This window comes from Pavona decussata, unplaced genomic scaffold (assembly GCF_977016875.1).
Source record: "Pavona decussata unplaced genomic scaffold, jaPavDecu1.1 SCAFFOLD_84, whole genome shotgun sequence".
Classification (NCBI taxonomy): Eukaryota; Metazoa; Cnidaria; class Anthozoa; order Scleractinia; family Agariciidae; genus Pavona; species Pavona decussata.
The window spans coordinates 4,842,527-4,862,500 of record NW_028145502.1 but is presented as its reverse complement, the minus strand read 5'-3'; the positions used below and the strand labels follow the sequence as shown (position 1 = coordinate 4,862,500).

The 19,974-nt window shown below is 37.2% G+C and overlaps 1 protein-coding gene and 1 pseudogene across 1 annotated transcript in view; one reads left to right on the top strand and one right to left on the bottom strand.

Moving 5' to 3' along the window:
* LOC146475584 (uncharacterized) overlaps positions 1-19,974 on the top strand; it is an 873,425-nt gene that overhangs the window by 485,305 nt on the left and 368,146 nt on the right. The window lies entirely within an intron of this gene.
* Positions 9,338-13,117, bottom strand: LOC146475597 (uncharacterized; annotated as a pseudogene).

The following is a 19,974-nucleotide window of genomic DNA, read 5'->3' as shown; positions in this document are numbered from 1 at the left end:
GAAGCCCTCTATCAGGCTCCGTCCTTGTAATTCACAATTTTATGTTCTTTCCTTTGCCACTCGAGGGTTACGTAAAGACGAAGTTCCGCATCGCATACGTTACCACTTCTTAAGAAAACTAACGCTGTACGGGTAGGCTATCAAATGTGGTAATATGGTGAAATAGAAAAAGTAATCAGACAAAAAACCTCAAGTTGTGTTACCCTCGCCGAATATTCCTTTTTAACTAAAATATGGCTAAATCAAACGGAGAGTAGCGACCGTTACAAAAGAATGAACTCAAATAGTGTAGCATTTTTATTTATTTACCTCTGCTTTTCACTTTCATTTTCGTTTTTTTTGGACTAACTATGATCAATATGAATATGTAATATTTTTTGAGATTTACTGTTGCTTTGCCATTGATTTGGTCCCACGTGTAAACTTTGTTCTTATTACTTAACTGAGGAAGCCCATTCTTTATCAGCCCGGTGGCTTACCTTTGGCTTCCTCGCCATTATTGTTTAAATAAAAATTAATAACTTTTTGCATTTGTACAGTTTATTGCAAAAACAATAAACTGAAACTAAAGCGTGACGTCGTGCGACCTTTAACAATTGAAATTCACTGGAGTTTGTTACAACAAAGCCGAACCGATCAAGGTTTAGGAGATTCAGCTTATTACTTTGAAGTCCTTCCATAACAAAACTCGACGACAAAGAAAATGGCACGCTTTGTAGCTGCACCAGGTTCGCCGCCTTTCCGCTTCAAGCAGCTTAAAGCTTAGAATAACATGAGACACTCACACGCGGGGTATTTTAATTTTTGCCAAGCCAAGCCTCGCCATTTTACTCTTCTCTTTCCCAAATCGATTTATTTTACCCTTTTGAATAAGTTAATTTCATTATTACGAAAATCAAAATAAGCTTTTGACGCAAAGGACGCCATTTTGGGGAAGGGAGGAAAAGGGATGCGAAAGTGCTTTTCAATTTTATGTTTTATTATTATCGTTATTACAATACTCATGATGTATTGTTTGATGATTTCAAGGCTAAAACTGTAAATTTAAGTGTTCCAATTTCTTTCTCCATAGGAAATTGTCAGAGAACAAAATTTTAGAACTGCCTAAGGAGATATTTGCAAATCCCACGCGGTTGAGATATCTGTAAGTTGTTGGATATAATTTTGTTTGCGCGTAAGACCAGTAAAGTTTTCACAGTCATGTTAGTTGATTAAAACATAGTGAATATACTGGGGCTGTGCCACAGCAGAACTTTCAGTCAGCTGTGAGAATTGTATGGTGATTTGTAGGAGAGCTTGGATCATGAGTTAGACGGAAAACTAATGAGTGGTCATTACTGCAAAGCTATGTTTCTTTTAATCAATTTTGTTTGTGAGGCTGATGTGTTTTGGCAACACAATGACTCAGATTATGGTAATGCGTTATACCGAAAGTAATACAATAATAAGTTGTCTCTCTTATATTAATGAAGACCGAAGAACTCGCTCGAAGGCTGATAATTATCATACTTTAAATATACCATGCGGTTTGTTCAAAAATCATCTTAAAAACAATTTTAAGTACAATATTTAGTCTGACTTGTTAATGTTTACTGTAATTCATTCCATCTAATTTTGACTGGTTAAGGCCTCAGAAATTTCATTGTGAATGTTATTTAAAAACACAATAAAAGTTTCTTGCTTTTCGACGTTTTTGAAACATTCTTAAAATTCAATTGATTGCGGATCGTAGAAGACTGCTTTCTAGAGAACATGGCAAAAATATTGCGTTCATTCACGTCATATGTTTATTTACTAATTAGACTCTCTGCAATGCCTTTATTGTGTGCTTGTTGAGATAGCACATTTCGATCGAAACTGCCGCCATGTAAGTTTTTAATAGCGAGCGCAACCTGGGAGCCCTCGTCAGTTTCTTTTGCGTCGGGGAGAGAAGAAATGAGACGTCTTTTTCTCCCCTTCCTGCCAGCCCCTCGTCAGTTTTGGTGCACTCGCCACATTGCGCTCGCCATTATCAACCAAGATACCGGCAGTTCGATTCAAACATACGATATTGACAATTACATGGGGAAATGGAGGTTTGAAAACAGTCTATTTATTGCTCTAAAAGAAAATATTTTGGGACGCATTATACCCTCGACGTTTTAGTGTCATATACTTAACATTATCATGTTTATAAGCTTCTATAGCAGCTGGTGTAATAACTCCTTCCCATAGCTTGTTTGGGTATAAAGAAAAGAAAGAAAGAAAGAAAGAAAGAAAGAAAGAAAGAAAGAAACGGAGGAAAGAAAGAAAGAAAGAATGAAAGACCAAACATACAACTAATTGCAGACAATTGCCAATAAAGAAAGAATGAGAGAAAGCACCATTTTACATTGATTCAAACTACTCAAGTGTGCCTCTCACGTAGGGATTTTCAGTTCATAGGAGCGATGTTATTTTTCGGCTCTTTTACGAAACTATATTTATCGATCTGACGCAATTCCAGTCCCCTTGGTCTTTCTGATAGCTCAATTTTTATAATATTTTAGCAGTTAGTACTGATACTTTACCAGCTTCAGTGTTACGTGCGATGAAGAATCTAGCAAGGGAGATTTGGGAAGCAAATATTAGCATTTTGATTCAATTGTTATTTAGCCGAAAATCTCTTGTGCTAATGTTGTTATGATGAAAGTCGCATTTAAACATACGAAGTGTTTTTGTCGTTTACTTCCAGTAAAGATATTGCTTTGTTGTAAAAAAATGAAAGTCACTTCCTGTTTATATAACCAAAAGTCTCCTAAAGTGGCTGACGAATCCTACTGTCGTTTACATCTTTTGTTATGGGAGCCCTAATGAGCAAACATAGAACAGCTGATTGCGAGAAGAAACAGTAATTGTTATCGGAAAAATCGTTTGAATTTTTAAACTGCGTGTATTGACAGGAAAGGGGAGGGAAAAGAATCAATCAAGCAAGCAAGCAATCGATCAATCAATCAATAAAACACAGTGTGCACATTGTATTTTGAAACCGTTACAAACTCGCAAGGGGGCTGCAACAGCCATTAAAAGTCGGATAATCAAACCCTGGCTACTCGCCTAGCTTTCAAAAACTCATAAATAATTCGTAAGCCTAATTGACCTATCAAATGGTCGATAAAACATCACGAGGGTGGTTTTAAAACCCGATAAAACCTCCTTCTTATTAGAATTCAGTGTTTAATGTTTTTCTAGTAGGCTAATTTCCAACGTTCACAGTACCATCATTGTAATGACCTCTCTCTGACACCCGCTTTTCCAGGAATGTTTTTGAAGCCGTTCAAAAAACTCGCAGCATGTTCTTTATCGGGTCTAAAACTACGAGGCGCACCCGATAAAACACTGCTGCTCGTGTTTTAAACATTATATGACTTCTGCTTCCCAAATCACACACACATAGACGTGTATCAGTATGCGGCTAATTATCTGTGGAAGCTAAAGGCCGATTTAGACGGCACAACTTTTGCTTACCACTGTCGCATGCGATTTCTATAGCGCGCGCTGCTCGCGTCATGCAAAAAGTCGCACACAACACTCGTCATTCAACATTGCCTATACCTACGATTGTCGTAGGATTTTGAGACATGTTTTAAAATTCCTACGACATTTTTTGTGACGAGCACAACAGTCGTAAGCGAGTTGTAGGTTTGATTTACACGAAACAATTCGTGTCTTAGGCCTGTCGTAAGCAGGTCGCGTGCGACGAAGTCGTACCGTGTAAATCGGCCTTAAGGACGTTCGCGCAAAAATGTTTTAACATTGAATTTTTTTTTTTCAAACTTCTGCTGCAGTTAGTCTATGAATTACTTACACCTGAAATGCAAAAAAAAAAAAATGGGGGTCACCGACTTCGTTTCGGAGATATGACATCTGCAAGTTTGCGCTTATTTTGAGAAATTGGTCCTCGTCACTCGATATAACCTCACCGGTTGTTGATGCAAAATTTTTATAAACGAATCGCTGGAGACAAACTTCCATTGCCGAAGTTTATTTCAGAGGATCTATTAAACAAATAAATTCCACTTTTATTATCCCTAAAGCTACAACTAATCTTAATAATTGTATTTCCACCCCAGAAGTGGCACAAAATGTGCGGAGTTCGATCGCGCGTGGGTAGATAAATTAAAAAAATAATAATAACTTCCCACATTGATTTTTCTTTCGTTTGATGACAGTGAGCAGATATCTGTCAAAGAAGGTTAACCGTCTAAAAAAAAATTGGGGGTCACCGACCTTTTAAAACCGCAAAATCCAGTTGAAGTTGTCGAAGACGTGAGAAACTTACGGAAGTCACGTTTTTGCGTGACATGTCGGAGAAGCACTGGAACCTAAACAGGATTATCCCATAATTCCTGCTCACAATGGTTGCTCGATCGTTTTGTTTTCGTTCGAGTGTGCTGTCAATTCAAACCTCTGATCGTCTAAGTTTTTTTTATTGTTATTCTACCTTCAAAACTTATACAGCTGTTTAGCCAATGCCAGGAAAATGCATCTATAGCCGTGAGCGAGGCGAAAATGTGAGAAGTAAGTAAATTTTTTCACCTAAAATAGGGTTGTGGAGATTGATTGTACACGGGATTGGTGATCAATAAAATTGCTTTCTTGTATAAGGTTAAGACTTTCTCGTTTACTGTCAAGACTTAAAAAAGCTTAAAGGGGACTTCAATTGACGAATAGACTAAATAAAATATTGCGTTTCAATTATTTTGTTATATCGAGAGTCAAGTAAATATATTAATCTCTTGGCGCGAAATACCGGCAGGTATCGACGCCTTTTCTTGGACTTTTTGTTGTAAACTTAACTCGTCTAATCGTTTCACGTCGATTTTTCGTTTCAAAACTGTGCAACGGAGATGAATTTCCCCCTTTTCCCTCTTTTTAATGCTGTCACGTCGGCCGACATGTGTGTTTACCTCCGTCTTCCTCCGTGTATCGTCAACCATGAATTGCGCGTGACACAGGTTACCATGCAAGCGTGATTTAAGAGTTTGTATGGAGTTAAAATTAAATCGAAATTTAGACAACAATGTTCCCACAAAACCCACAAAAAATATAATAAAGTCTGAAAAAGCTTACCCGGTGTGTTTTGCTGTGTTTTCAATGCTTCTCAATGCTTCTAAACGCTGTTTAGAGCGGTTTATCTCTCAGCAGCTGTTCCACGTGCATCACTGTATTATGTTAATGGAAGGTAGGAAACTAAAAGTCAAATTTCAATCAAATTTGGCCCGTCATTTGAGGAGAGCACTTCGAAAACCTCGCTAAAGTTTGCTTGAAACTTAAGCACTCGCTTAACTGTCTCTCCATATGGCAAGAAAGATGATGTGCGGTCCTTCCTGGGCAGATAATTTTCGGCGAAGTTGATTTATGGAGACACAGGCCTTCGTTGAAAACAAAGTTCATTTCAAATTGGGTGCCATTTTTGCCGCCAACAGGGAATGTTGGAACAAACTCTCGGTCAAACCTAGGAACGAGTACTAAAATGTGCCCAGCCGGGGAAATCCACGGGAAGCCTTTGGCACGTAACAAACCACACAAACCCCCTCCCGGCTAAGTGCAGTTCTGTGCCAGCCAGCCGTGCTTGGCGTGACAGCAAGAAAGGTCTCTTGAGAATATGAATTGAATTTTGTATTATTATTTTTTTTTTTTTTTTTTTTTTTTTTTTAATGAACTGACTTCGCGATTTTCCAACTCGTAACTTACGAGTTGGCTTTTATTGAATAAAAGCTAACTGAAAGAAACTAAAAAATTGTCTTTGTATTCACGCTCTCCAAAAATCCTTGAATTTCGCAAAGTTGTTGTTTTTGCCGAGAACGGCAACATTTTTTACACATGTGTAAGGTCATTGTTTTGCTCATTAAACCTTTTGTATTTCGAAGTTCTCATTACCGGCTTATTCATTGCGAGCAGGAGGGCAGGAAGGAAAAATAATCTGAGTCGTTTGAAAAGATCTGGCGATGCGTGTTTAGTCGTTTCGGTAGGTCACTGTCAATACAATCAAGTCTTGGTAGGAAGTTACATCCGCTGCAAGATGTAGTCACTTTCGTGGATGAGCAAATATGTCGAGGTAATTCGGTATAAGTTGTATATTTATTTATATTCTCTTGTCACGTTAATGCGAACCTAGCTCAATTAATTATATATACCATCTTGCAGGCTAACTGGTGAACAGAATAATGTTTTACACGTTACTGAAAAAGGCCACAACAAGGTCGGTTGGCTGGTACAGAACTGCACTTAGCCGTGAGGGTGTGTGTGTGGCTTGTTACGTGCCAAAGGCTTCCCGTGGATTTCCCCGGCTGGGCACATTTTAGTACTCGTGCCTAGGTTTGACCGTGAGTTTGTTCCAACATTCCAGCGACACGGCTCTGTCGGCGGCAAAAATGGCACCCGATTTGAAATGAACTTTGTTTTCAACGAAGGCCTGTGTCTCAATAAATGAACTCTTCCGTAAATGAGCTACCCAGGAGGGACCGCACATCATCCTTCTTGCCATATGGTGAGGCAGGTAAGCGAGAGCTTAAGTTTCAAGCAAATTTTAGCGAGGTTTTCGAAGTGCTCTCCTCAAATGACGGGCCAAATTTGATTGAAATTCGACTTGTAGTTTCCTACCTTGTCATTAACATAATGCAGTGATGCACGTGGACTAGCTGTTGAGAGATAAAGCGCTCTAAACAGCGTTTGGAAGCACTGAGAAGCATTGAAAACAAAGCAAAATACACCGGGTAAGCTTTTCCAGACTTTATTATATTTTTTGTGGGTTTTGTGAGAGTATTGTTGTCTAAATTTCGATTTAATTTTAACTCCATACAAACTCTTAAATCACGCTTGCATGGTAACCTGTGTCACATACGCTTTGGTGACCTGTGGTGACATTGCTTGGCGTGTGCAATACCTGCGCACTAAAGATGCGCATAAACAATTAGCGCGAACGTCCTTAAGAGTGCTTCTTACTTTAAATCAGAAATATCCTGGTACCATTTTCCTATTTGCCATCATAAAGAAATTTCATCATTTTATGTCAGGATATATAAAAGAGTAGCGGAGGAACACCATTTGCCGACGCTTCTCCCTACTCGTAAAGTTTTAATTTATATATGTTATTCAAAATTTTATAGCTTATCTGAACTACCCCATATTTTATAGCCACTTCAGTGTTTACTTTCCCAGGAACCCAAGTCAGCTGTAAATTCAATAGTTATTGGAAGTAAATAAAGGGGTTAGTTTTTAAAGAAACTGTTGTGCAACTTCGGCGTGGTAATGCAAAGCATTATCTGGCAAGATAATTAAAGAGATCCAAGAAGTGATGTTTTGGATGTTAGCTGTCGAGGAATTGTGAGCTGTGTGTGGTTCAGTATAACGAGCAGTGGTGCTACAAGGGTGGTGCACGAGGGAAAATCATTGTTTGATTCCATGGGGATTTAGAGTGCCGATTTAGAATATGAAGCTTTCCTCTAAATTCTTTTTTTTTTAACAATTTTTATTGCCTTACATGACACGTCATTTACAATACTGAACACTACTAACATTACTTACAGTACTCACATATTAACCACAATAACTATACCTACATTGTTTACAATACTTACTATACTTAGAAAGCTAAAAGTACTTACAATGTCCACACTACTTGCAGAAATAACGCTATGTCTTCAAGTGAACTTATATACTACATATACTACTTACAATACAATACCTACACTACAGTACAGTACGATACTTATACTATTTATAAAAGAATATTTGTGCCACTTACAGTCCATTTTTAAGGGTACATATACAGCACTACGACTACTTACGACTTATTTACGATTTGTACGCGTATCAATTAAAAGTAAGGACGAAAAGATAAACGAAAAAGACGAAGGACACGAAACAGAAAGGGAAAAGAAGAGAGAGCCCGCACTCCTAACGCAGAACTCTTGGAACAAGAGTGGATTTAAAAAACAAAATTCGAAGATTAAGTAGCGATCAAGGGACCATCCAAAAAAAAAAGGTAAATTGAGGACACAGTTTATTTGAACAGTTCCATTTTAAGTTGTATTTCTTAACAGCGTTCGTCTTGTAAGCAAAACATTTTTTTTTAATTTCTTGGCACTTTAAGAAGGTTTGCGAAAAAGTATGTAGATTCGGCAGGGTTTTCTTAATTTTGGATAAGTAATTCAGTAAATGTGATATCTGCCAATTAGAAGTGCATGATGTAAAAGTATATTCACAGTGTCATCGACTAAACCCAGACAGGTAGGTAGGGTCAAAGAAAAGTCTTGAAGCTTAACCAGATGCTGTATCAACCAGTATTGTACGTTTTGCCAAAAATTTTGAACAAAAGCACATTCCCAGAATAGATGGATCAGGGTTTCTGTGTTTCGTTCACAGAGGGTACAGGCGCCCGTTAAAGAAATACCTATTTTATAGAGGTAAATTTAAGTGGCAATTCTTCTGTGAAGAAGTTTAAATTGGAAAGTTAAAAGTTTAGTTTCTCTAGTGCAATAAAAGGGCAGAATATATATATATGACTCATTCCATTTTATCGATTTTTTTGAAGATTTCGCAGTCAGTTATCCATTTTCTCTGGCTTTTAGCTTGTGTAGAAGTGATTTCTTTAACGATTAGTTTATAGGCTTCTTTGCAAAAGTTTGAAGATGATAGTAGCTTTTTCATTACCAGAAATCGGGGACATTTCACGCCCGCGATTAATTATCAGCGGTATCTCGTTTTCAAAATGGCGGCCGTAAGCAAACTTAGCGAGCGAAAACGTGTTCCATACCATATTTTAAACAGTCTGAGCTCACTCGACCTATTTCTCGAAGAAAATATAAAGAAGAGAAGATCTTCAAGAAAGAGCGTAGGAATTTATGAGGCTGAACGTTTGATCACAAGTAGAGAAGACTCGGAAGTAAGTGAAATAGTACATTTTGTGCTCCTTTTGTGTGCATTTAGCCCTGTAGCCTGAAGTTAAAATCCCCGTTACGGTGTTTGTCCTTTTAGGGAACCAAATATCTGGTTAAATGGAAAGGATATAGTTCGTTTGAAAACACCTGGGAGCCCAAAGAACATCTTTCCCCGATTTTGTTGAGGGAAAATGTTTTAAATCTGTTAAATTGGAGCAAGTAATTACATAAATAAACGAACAAATAAATGAATAAATAAATAGGAGAAGCCGAATGATTTGATATTAGCCGCTTATCAAGCTTTGGTTTTTCAAGGTTGTATAGTAAGCTAAAAAAAGCTAACAGAAAATTAGAAAATCTAACAGAGTCTTCTTACAGACTTTTTTTTTAACTTTGACTATAAGTTAAGACATACAGACGGAAAACTTAAAGCAGAATGTTTCTTGCAGCCTAATTAAGAGATGTATCTTGTGATTCTAATTATTGTGCCCGATTTTAACAATCATCTTTCTCATGTTATTTTTGTAGATCCTTTATATTTCCCAAACCTGACACTGGAATCATTCAAGAGAATGTTGACCGCCTCAGGCATGCCATGCTTGAGTCCCTCAGCCACAAAGGTCCTGACCAAAGACTCACTTTAGAGTTCAGACATGATGTGTTTAAGTATTTATTCCGCGACAGAGGGAGGAAATCACAAGACAAAAATTGGACTCTATATGCAGAAGGTGATTTCATCAAATGTCAACTCCCCAGCAAGTGGTGCTGTTTGTTTGACAAGCATGGTGATGGCACTAGGGTGAAATTTCCAGTCAAGATAATGACACTACTTTCTCTGTCTCCCAAATCTCATGAAAAAGTGGGGGGGAGAATAGTGGAAAGGCCAAGGGTCTATATTGAAAAAATCTCAATTAAGTTTATCAAAGTGTCATCTTCATGTTCCCAGTAAGATAAGAAGCCTAATGCCTAAAGAGGACTGGGATATTGATCACCCTTAAAACTCAAAGGCTTAGAACAGTTATACCCTTTCAATAACATTAATGAGTTCCTGTTTTTTCAGTTTAGAAAGGCCTTTGGTGTTAAGACCCCTTTCTTTTACAATTTCCCTTAGTTGTTTGATGGTGAATTTCCTGTAATCTTCGGTTGGCGTGAGCTCTGGCGTGTCATGATCTTGAGCAGAAACCCCAATTTCTAATCTTTTTTGTTTCCTTGTTTGGCTGATTTCATGACCCCAATATTCAAGCTTTCTTTTGGTGTAGTTGGCTTTCTTCCGTTCATGGTGCTTTAAATCCCACTGCCTACTTTCTGTGCACAAAATGTCTTTGGCACCATCCCATTTGTTGGATTTATGAAAAAGGATCCTCTTGGCATCATCATTATTTTTTTCCACCCCTTGGCCTGTGAATTTTTTCAGACAACCATGTCTTTGAACAAAGAAAGGAAGGTGGTAGGGAATAAGGTGCATGTATGGGGTGACCCTTGGTCTGGTATACCCAGGGCGAACTCCTTTTAGTGAACAAAAAAGGTCAATCCATGCCTTTGCTTCATCAAATATTTCATTGGCAGCGCTGTCGGTGAGGTTGAAATCAGAAATCTTATTATACAAAGTACCAAAATCAGTCCATAATTGTTTCACTGTTGGACAGGTGTTGGGGTATAAGAATTCATGAAGTTTGGCGGGCAATCCATTCAGCAGCAGCTTTTTCTGTGAGCCTAAAAGACTAGTAAATTCCTTTACTTGGCTTTCAGAGCCATCTGCATTTCTTTTGTTCCAAATAGAAAATGATATTCCAAGGTTGTTGATTTCTTTAACTAGTTTTTGGAGATATATTCCTTTGGGTTGCCCCCTAGACTTCTAAAAATCTTCCACTGCATCTCTTTCAAGCACCTCATCAATTACATTTTGTAGTAGCTTGTCAGTTATCCGTAACAATTAATGGAGTTCATCTGGTATCACATTTGTTAAAGGGATGTTCAGGAGTGGGTCATGAATACAGCCAAAGTTATCTCTAGAGTGACAAAGCCTCTTGATTTCCTCTAAAGTGCGCCTCATGGGTTCCTCATTGTAATAGTTGATTGGCTTGCCTGTGTCCCACCTGTCATCTTTGTGTATTTTACACCACAGGCAAGCATAATCTGCACTTGCTGAATTCAAACCTAGGATCATGAGAAGGAACTTCATATCACCACCCAGGAAAAATTCAAGCTGAATATCCTCTCCATCAATGGATATAGTACCCTTGCTAATAAGTTGATTCACTTCATCAAAAAGAGGGGAGAGTGCTGTCTTTAGAGTTTCATATTTTTCGGGCCCATTGATTATGGCGACAGTTCTGTTGTGCTTAGATGACATGACACTTTCTTTTAGCTGTAAAAGTGTGAAAGACATCATCATAAAGTTGGTTGTTCGTGACATGCGGGCACCATCCCCACTCAATTTTACTTGGATTTTCTCTTCTTTAAGTTCTGGTGCATTTCTAAGGAGCTCCTTCACATGATCCTGAAGAGTAGAAGTAAAGTTTAAGCTGGCTCCTGGATGACAGCCAGGGGTTCTTTCAATATGATATGTTTTGTTTAGTTGTGCCCTGGACTGCTTGACGAGATACGATCGTGGCAGGCTTTCAGTGAACATGGTCAGTTCATGATAAACTTCGTCTCCCATGCAAAATTTGTCCATTAAAAATAAAACTTGTTCTATTTTGTCTTTGTCATCTTGTGACAAGTCTTCATATTTCCCAGAAGGAGACTTTTCACAGTAGTCCAGGGTATGGCTACACCCATCTTGGTCTGTAAATTCAATGTATTTTAGTTCTAATCCATAGCTTTTACTGAACCACAATGCACACTGGGCTTTGTTTTGAAGATGTCGAATTTTTCTCAATTTTTGTTTGTTGCCTATTTGATTAAGTTTCCCTCCCTGAAACTTCAGAGACTCCTTCTTTTCGAGGGCTTCAACATACTCGGCTAAATCCTTGTTAACATATTTTAGGTTAGTAATTTCTTCTTCTAGCTTGTTGATTTCATTTTTCATTTCATTGTAAATTTTTTTCTTTTCGTTTTCCAAATCAGTGTATTTCTTCTTCCACTCTTCTAAATCTTTTTGACAGTTTTCAACTTCCGCTTTTAGTGCCTCCAGTGACTCTGTCTCCATTCTCCTGACACTCAGCTTGTACACATTTGTATCAAGCTGTTGACGTTTCCTTCCTGTTGTTTTCCTGTAGGCCTGCTTAACTGAACTAGACTTTTTGCGTAGGAGCTCCTCTATGCGTGAGCACCCTCTTTTTATGGTGAACCATCCATCCACAGTAGTAGAGTTGAGCAGGTCGATATAATTTAATTCCACGGCGGTGCCATCTAAAAGGTCACTCCACAAACATGACAGTGGCCAAGGAATCTCAAAAAGAACATGAATTCATACTGCTGAGAAGCCTGCTGTTTGACATAGTGAAGAGGACATTCTGAATTTACTTTAAGTGCCCATTCTTGCTTCTGTTTTTTGTAAGCGTCAAGAATCTCAGACATTTTTACTTTGTTTTGATACACACTCTTAAAAATTTGTGTTCGTTTTTCCCGCGTATTTACTTGCTAAAGAACCAAGCCTGGTTTATAAATTGGGGGTCTGGAACCTAATTCTATCCCGTCAAACATTGCTGGACTATAGCAACAAACAAAATGGCGGCTGGAAAGAAGTGCCGAGTTTGGAGTCTCTTCGACCAAAATAAGGCATTTAAAAATGGCGTCCGTTCACTGGAATAGAGATGGGAAAATGAGAGATTTAAACCCAACTTTGGAAGTATTTTGCAGGGACATATTCATACTTTTTTCAGTGGATTTAAATGCACTAGACATTGATGAATTTATATCGAGTCGCGCAAATTGACTCCATCGAAGGGTTCAGACTGGAATGGACGAGTGTTTGGCATGACTTCAGCAGGATTTTAAGACAATGTATGGGGAAATGGTGTGTAAAATGAACGATGAAAGTGATCATCTCGGGAAGTAAGTGAACCTATGTGTATTCAGCCGTTTTACAATGAAATACGTAGCTCTTACTGTACTAATCATGATTTGAGTCACGCACTGAAGACCCGTGAGCTCGTATTGGCTTTTTTTGAGAAAGTTTTTATCTCTCCATACATTTTCTTACACGATTTGGCCGCCATTAGGACCTAGGTGCGCACGCGCGGCCGCCATCTTGTCCCCAATTTCTGGCAATGGCCACAAGTCAGTTGGTTTTTGGATTTTTTCATAACCTGATCCTGAAAAGACTTTTTCAATTTTGCCATGGCAGACACAACACCGTAGTACGTTAAAAAAGTGTCTTAACCTCATAGGGAGATTTAAAGTCCTCATCATTTAAAAAATCGGACGTATAATCTAAAATGTCTTTGACCTGACTAACTCCCGCACAGGGCCAATGTCGATAAAAGACAGGTTAATTATCAATCCTTTTAAGGAAATTGTACTAAATCGGTGAATTTACAATGTATGTTGGGTTTTATTCGTAATTTAGATTTGACCAAATTTTAATCACCTCTTTAGTGAAAATATCTTCAATATTCAGACCAGCTACATCAGCTTGGTTTAAGTTACCAGTCAGAAGTAATTTGCTGCCATTTTTCTTAGTAAAATAATAAAAAAAAAGTTTCCATTTTGCTTGGTTGTTGTCATCAAGGTACTTCTGCGCCCATTTGGCTTTCAAAGCGCAATTAAGGGATTGGATATCATTTTTAATCCACCGTCTCCTCTAAATCCTTACTACTTTCTGTGTTGATCCATGATGTGGAGATATGCCACAGACCATCAGGTATTCCTAAAAAAGGTTAGGTAAATTTATGATTTATGGTTGCATTTTTGACATTTCTTGAGGTATTTTGAAGAAAAAGAGGTCGTTGCCAGAAATACGAGCTCGCCTACCATTCTCGGACATAAAATAATAATACCAAAAACACGCACGCAAAAAACGTTTTGAGTTAAGACTGACTGATTTTATGCTACCTTACCAAGGACGTTATCTTCCATTGCCGCTTATGCTTCATACATTCTATGAATAACGTTTTCCTAAACTCTATTTTATCTATATAATTTCTGCCACTTCACTATCTGGGAAGAACTTATCAAATAAATTCATAGTTGAGAGCAAATATTGGAATAAATTAGTACTTCTATTTTAATGAAATCGCATTAAGGGTAAAATAGATCGATGCGCAAAGGCTGCAGCCCAAAGCTTAGCAACAAAGAAAGAATGAGATAAAGATAAGGGAGCCAGAATTTCCTCATCTGGTTCGATATTTGAAGCAAAGTACCGAGATTCTCACAACTGCTAAAAAGAGCCTCCTTCTTTTGCAATGGATTTTGATGCATTGTCCGTTTTCTTTGACATAGCCTTGTTATTTTTTCTTTTCGTTAGCTCTTCTGGAGATAAGATAATCGCATTTTTTAGTTACTTTGTAATTAATAACTATCTAATAAAGTAGCCCTAAATAGAGAGAACTGGCTCATTTTTAAAAATCTTAATTTTTACACTCAATTCAGCATAAAACCAAAAAAAGAACCACCTAAAAAATTAAAAAATAAAAAAAAAATACCTAAGAGTAGTAATACTTTTTTCAAAAAATTCCAAAAAATGGACCACTTTTTCAAAAAAAAGTGTCTAAAAAAGTGGAACTACTCGTTCTTAAAAATTTATCCACATTTTCGAATAAAAAATCCTAAGGTTATGAAAAATTTCAAAAGACTTCAAAAAAAAAATTTTATAAATTATTTTTCAAAAATTTTTTTTTTTTTTATAAATTATATAAAATGGACAAACTGAAAGTTCCAGAATTAAAAGCTGAAGCAAAAAGGCTTGGACTGAGAAGATTCAGTCGCCTGAGAAAAGCAGAATTAATTGATGCTATCAATCAAGGTCATGAAAGAGAACGAGAAAGATCTCGAAACCTCACACCCATTTTCGATGAACCAGTTCCAGAAATAAATTCACAAATTCTCCAACCAACAAGAGCAGTGAAAAAAAAAATCAAGAACAAAGTCAAAGAAGAAAAGTTGAAGAAGAAAAAAATCGCCAAGAAATCAGAGAACTCGAGGAAATGCTTGGATTGAGAAGGTCAACGAGAAGTCATCCTCCAAAAATCAAAATATCAACACCAGAAGAAATCGAAAAAGATGAAAAAATCACAAAATTGAAAGAAATCAATAGAATAAGAGCAAAAATAACAGAAACAGGTTCAGCATTGAGTGGTTTTGCAAGGCAATTTCGAATTAAAACAGAAGGTAATTTTGACGAAAGTGAATTTTTGCAATTTGTCAAATCAGATGGTTTGCGATTGATGAGAGAAAATCGACAAACAAGGGTGAGACTCATTCCCAATTGCGAGATGACAAGAATTGATTTGACCAACGGAAATGTTTTAACTGCCTATCCATATTTTCATTCCCAAACAATTGAAAATCTTGAAGGGACGAATGAATCAGAAATCTTTGACTCCATGATTGAAACAATCGAAGAAACATTTCAAAATTTCACTAATCAAGGCTCAAACTGGGTTCTTGAAAGAGTTATTTCACTTGACGTTCAAATTACACAATTCATTCCCCTCAGAGGGAGATCATATATCCCATTGCCATTCCAAAAGCACTTCAAGTTCTTCTCTGTTCAATTTTTCCATTTTAAATTAAATGACAAGAAATTAAGAAATCATTTAAAATGGAAACTCAAGAACCTGAACAAATCAGAGAACCTGAAACAAGTTCTGAAAAGAAAGAAAAACCTGATTCTGAACAAATCACAACAACAACAAAACAAACAGTTCCAAAAACTCCAGGAAGAATTGCAGCTGGAAAAAAACTTGCTGAACACAACAAAAAAGCACGTGAAGCAAAGAAAAAAGCAAAAGAAGTCACGCGAACAGACACTAAAAGAGGAGAACAAAAAGAAAACCCTCCAACTGAAAACGAAAGCGAACAAAAAAGCTCATTTTCATTGACTCATGTGCTTTCTGTTGCCAGCATTGTTGTTTCACTTGCTGGATTGTATTACAAGAGGGAAGAATTGAAACATCTTTTCAAAAATAAAAGCAACGTGGGAAGTGAAAAAGCACAAAAAAAATTGATTGATCACATGACACCGCAGGCGTCGGTGCGAAGCACCATGGTAGAAGTTGAGAGGCAAAACGTGACTGAAGCTGCAACAAAAAAATCTCCAAAATTAAAACAAATGGATTAATTTGTTTTCTGAAATAAAATGTCAGACAATAAACTCGTGAAAACAATGACTGATGCTGCAACAATCACTGGATTGGCTGCAGGATTTGGATGGATTGCAAAGAAAGTAATCAAAGAACCCATGACTTCTGATCCTTCCTCAAATCTCATGAATTATGTGAAATTCACTGTCATCATTGCTGCCTCATTATCAACAAAAGATTATCTTGAAAAACAAAAAATATTGCCAAGTTAAAATGGCAAGCATCGCAATCATGATTGGAGGAGCAATAATCAATGCAACCGCCTTTGTTGGTGGATCATATCTCGCAAAATTTTTTTCTGGAGATTCAGAATCAGCCTCACTTGAGGAAAAAAAGAGACACAACCTGGCAGTTGAAAAATATCAAAAAGAACTCGAAAAATACGAAGAAAATCGTGCAAAATTGAATGATTGGATTCAAACAAATGACAGAATGAAAGATGAAGCAAAACAAAATTTCGCAAACACTGACTTTGCTTTAAAACTTTATAACAAGGTTCATCAACAAAAAATTGAGCATCTCAAAGAACCCCAATTTTCAGACTTTTACAAACCAAGCGAATCTCAAAAACAGGGAGAGTTGATCTTTGTTGGAACATCAGCTTTGGCTATTGGATTTGCAGCAAGTCATTTCCTTTAAAAATGTCAAACAAAAAATTGTCAAAAATTTATTACTCCCCAAAAGGATATTGGAAAGGCTTTCAAGCAGCGAAAAAACTTTCTCAAGAAGCCAATGTTCCAGAAGATGAGGCGAAACTTTGGTTGATGAAACAAGCAATCTGGCAAATCTATCTGCCTGTTCCAAAAAACATCCAAAGACCAACATTTGATGTTGAACTTCCCAATGCAGTTCATCAAGCTGATCTTCTCTCTCTTCCTCATGACAAACTCCCAAGAGGGAGAAAGATTTTCAAATATGCCTTGACTGTTGTTGATGTTGCAAGCAGATTCAAAGCCGCTGAACCTCTCACTTCAAAAGATTCCTCTGAAGTTTCAAAGGCTTTTCAAAAAATTTAAAAAGGACCTTTGAAATGGCCAAAAATTCTTCAAGTTGATCCAGGAAGAGAATTCATGGGTGATGTCACAAAGGAAATGTTGAAACATGAAACAAGAATCAGAAGAGGAAATCCAAATGTTCACCGTGATCAAGGAATTGTTGAGAGATTCAATCGAACTTTGGGTGAAAAACTTTTCAGTTTTCAATATTCCCAAGAAATAAACTTTAAATCTGGTGAAAGATCCACAGAATGGGTGAAAAGGCTTCCAGAAGTTGTGAAAGCATTGAACAATGAAACAACTCGACTGACAGGAAAGAAACCAATTGACGCAATCAAAGAAAAGGTGGTTGATTCAAAGAAACCAAATTATTCAAGACCTGTTGGAAAAAATGAAAAGAGACTCGATTCTTCAGTGAATGTGAGGTTTCTTTTTGCTCCTGGTGAACTTGAAGGAGGTCAAAGAAGAGCAACTGATCCGAATTGGTCTCTGAAAGTTTTTTCAATTGACAGAGCAATTGTGAATGAAAAAGAACCGGTTCTTTATTATTTGAAAGATGGTCCAAAAAGAGGATTCGTCAGAGAAGAGTTAATGATTGTTCCTCCTGGAACTGAATTGCCTCCGGTTTGAAAGCGAGCGGAGCGAGCATGAGCGGAGCGAAAAATTTCTTTTTGATTGATCAAAAAGAAATTAATATGCCACACTCTCAAGCTCTTTGTTCAAAATGCTGAATTGTGCATCAGCCAAGATGAAGATGTGGCATTTGACATTTCCTGAACCACTTGCTTTTCTTTTGATTGACAAATAAACTCCATCTTTTGTGTTCACCAATCTCATTCCACTTCCATGAAGATCATTGTCTTTCATGCTCCTGAGATCGATGAACAATGCAAACTTGTCTCCAGCAAAGAATTCAGTTGCGTTCATTGACGAGTTTTGCTTTCCAAATCTTCTGAAAACTTCGTCAAACATGTCTCTCGTTTTCATTCCTTGACTGAAAATCTTGTTTGGAACTCCATTCACGTCAACTTTCACCTCTGTGATGTCAGAATTGAATGTTTTTTTCTGAATCTCTTGCACCTGCAGTGTAAGGTTCGAAGAAAAGGAGGAGGATTCCCTTCATTGATCTTCTCGGAACATTGATTGACTCGTTGATAATTGAGTCTGTTCCCTTTGCAAATGTGACTGTTTGGTGATGAGTGACATGCTCAAACATGAAACGATCTCCGTTGAGAAGATTTGAATTGACTTCATCTGAAAGCTTTTTGCTTTGAATAACCTCATATTCAAGCTGAATGTTTGTCAATTCATATGCAAGTTTTGTTGCATCCGATCCCTTCACAACACCGCTTGCAGGAGCAAGGGTCAATTCAAAAACCAGTTCATCAGACAAGGCTCTTGGATAAAAAACTCCGTGATCTTTCAATATTTCGTGATCGAGTCTGATTCTGTATTTGCTTTTGAAGATATCATTGAGCTTGTTTTCCTTCACGACTGAAGAAGTTGGTTTGTCTCCAGCAATAGATCTGATTTTTGAGAGAGCCTCAGATTGAATTCCCTCACTCAACATGTTTTCTCGTTCGTGTTTTGTCAAAAAGAGATCTTCCCATAGCTTGAAAAGATCCCAACCGTCTGTGTCAACGAGAATTTCTCCAGCAAACTTGATTTTCAATCTGGAAACCAACGCTCTTGAAACATTGTTTACCAGAAAATTATTTGCATGGCCACTCACATTCAAATCAAAAATCAACGCGAGTGAATCTGGAACCAAGACGGTTCCCTCATGAAGCTTTGGGACTGGAATCCTGAGTGTTTCACCGGGAGAAGCCTTGTTTGGGTTGAATGTGACTCTGTGAACAGTTCTGTCTGCCTTGAGTGCGTTTGAGGTTTTTTTCTCAAAATTCGGATTGATTTTTTCACTGACTTCCATTTTAATATATTATTTTTAAAATGGCAGAATACATTCCTTTAGAAGATCTTGATCCTGATGAAGAAGATAAAAATGAAGATAAAGATGATGATGATGATGAAGATTCTGATCAAGAAATAAACAATCCCAGTGAAAGTACTCCAACTACAACAATAAACAGAGATTATGGAAAAGAAGGAGCAAGACCAAAAACTGCAGAAACATCTTTCATTGAAGGTGAAACTCAAGGTCGACAAACGTGGGGAGAAGCGCAATCCCTCACAAAAGATGCATGGGATGATCTAAGTATATTATACCCAAATGCAGAAGATGATAAACTTGAAGCTTCGTTTTTCAAAGATAAGATAGAAGTCAGGATGAAAAAAAGTGGGAAAAAATTCTACCCATTAATGACCAAAGAGCAAACAACAGGAAAAGAAAGATTAAACCCACAATTGCCAAAAGAAATATTATCTGCTTTGGGAACTGATGCTGAATCTTTGATCGCTAAAGATAATTCTGAAATAAGAGAAAACCGGCAGAGACTGAGAGAAGCAGAAAAACAATTGAAACAAGCAGAAAAGAATGCTGAAGAACTCCACAAAAATGCTCAAGAAATCAGAGATTATAGAAACAAACTCGAAAAAACGCAAGCAAAAATTGATGCACTGGAAGAAGAACATGGTTCGAGTCTTGAAAATCAAACAGAATTGCAAAGACTGAAGCAAATGAAAAAGAATTTGCAAAAAGATTTTGAAAATGCAAAAAAAGGAAATTTGGATTTGCAGAAACAAGTGAAAGCGAAAGAAAAAGAACAAGCAAAGGTTGACAAAATCAAATCTGATCTTGCAAAAAAACAAAAAGAAAGAAACACTCTTGAAGAAAGGCTCAACACGACAAAAACCATTGATGAACTGAAT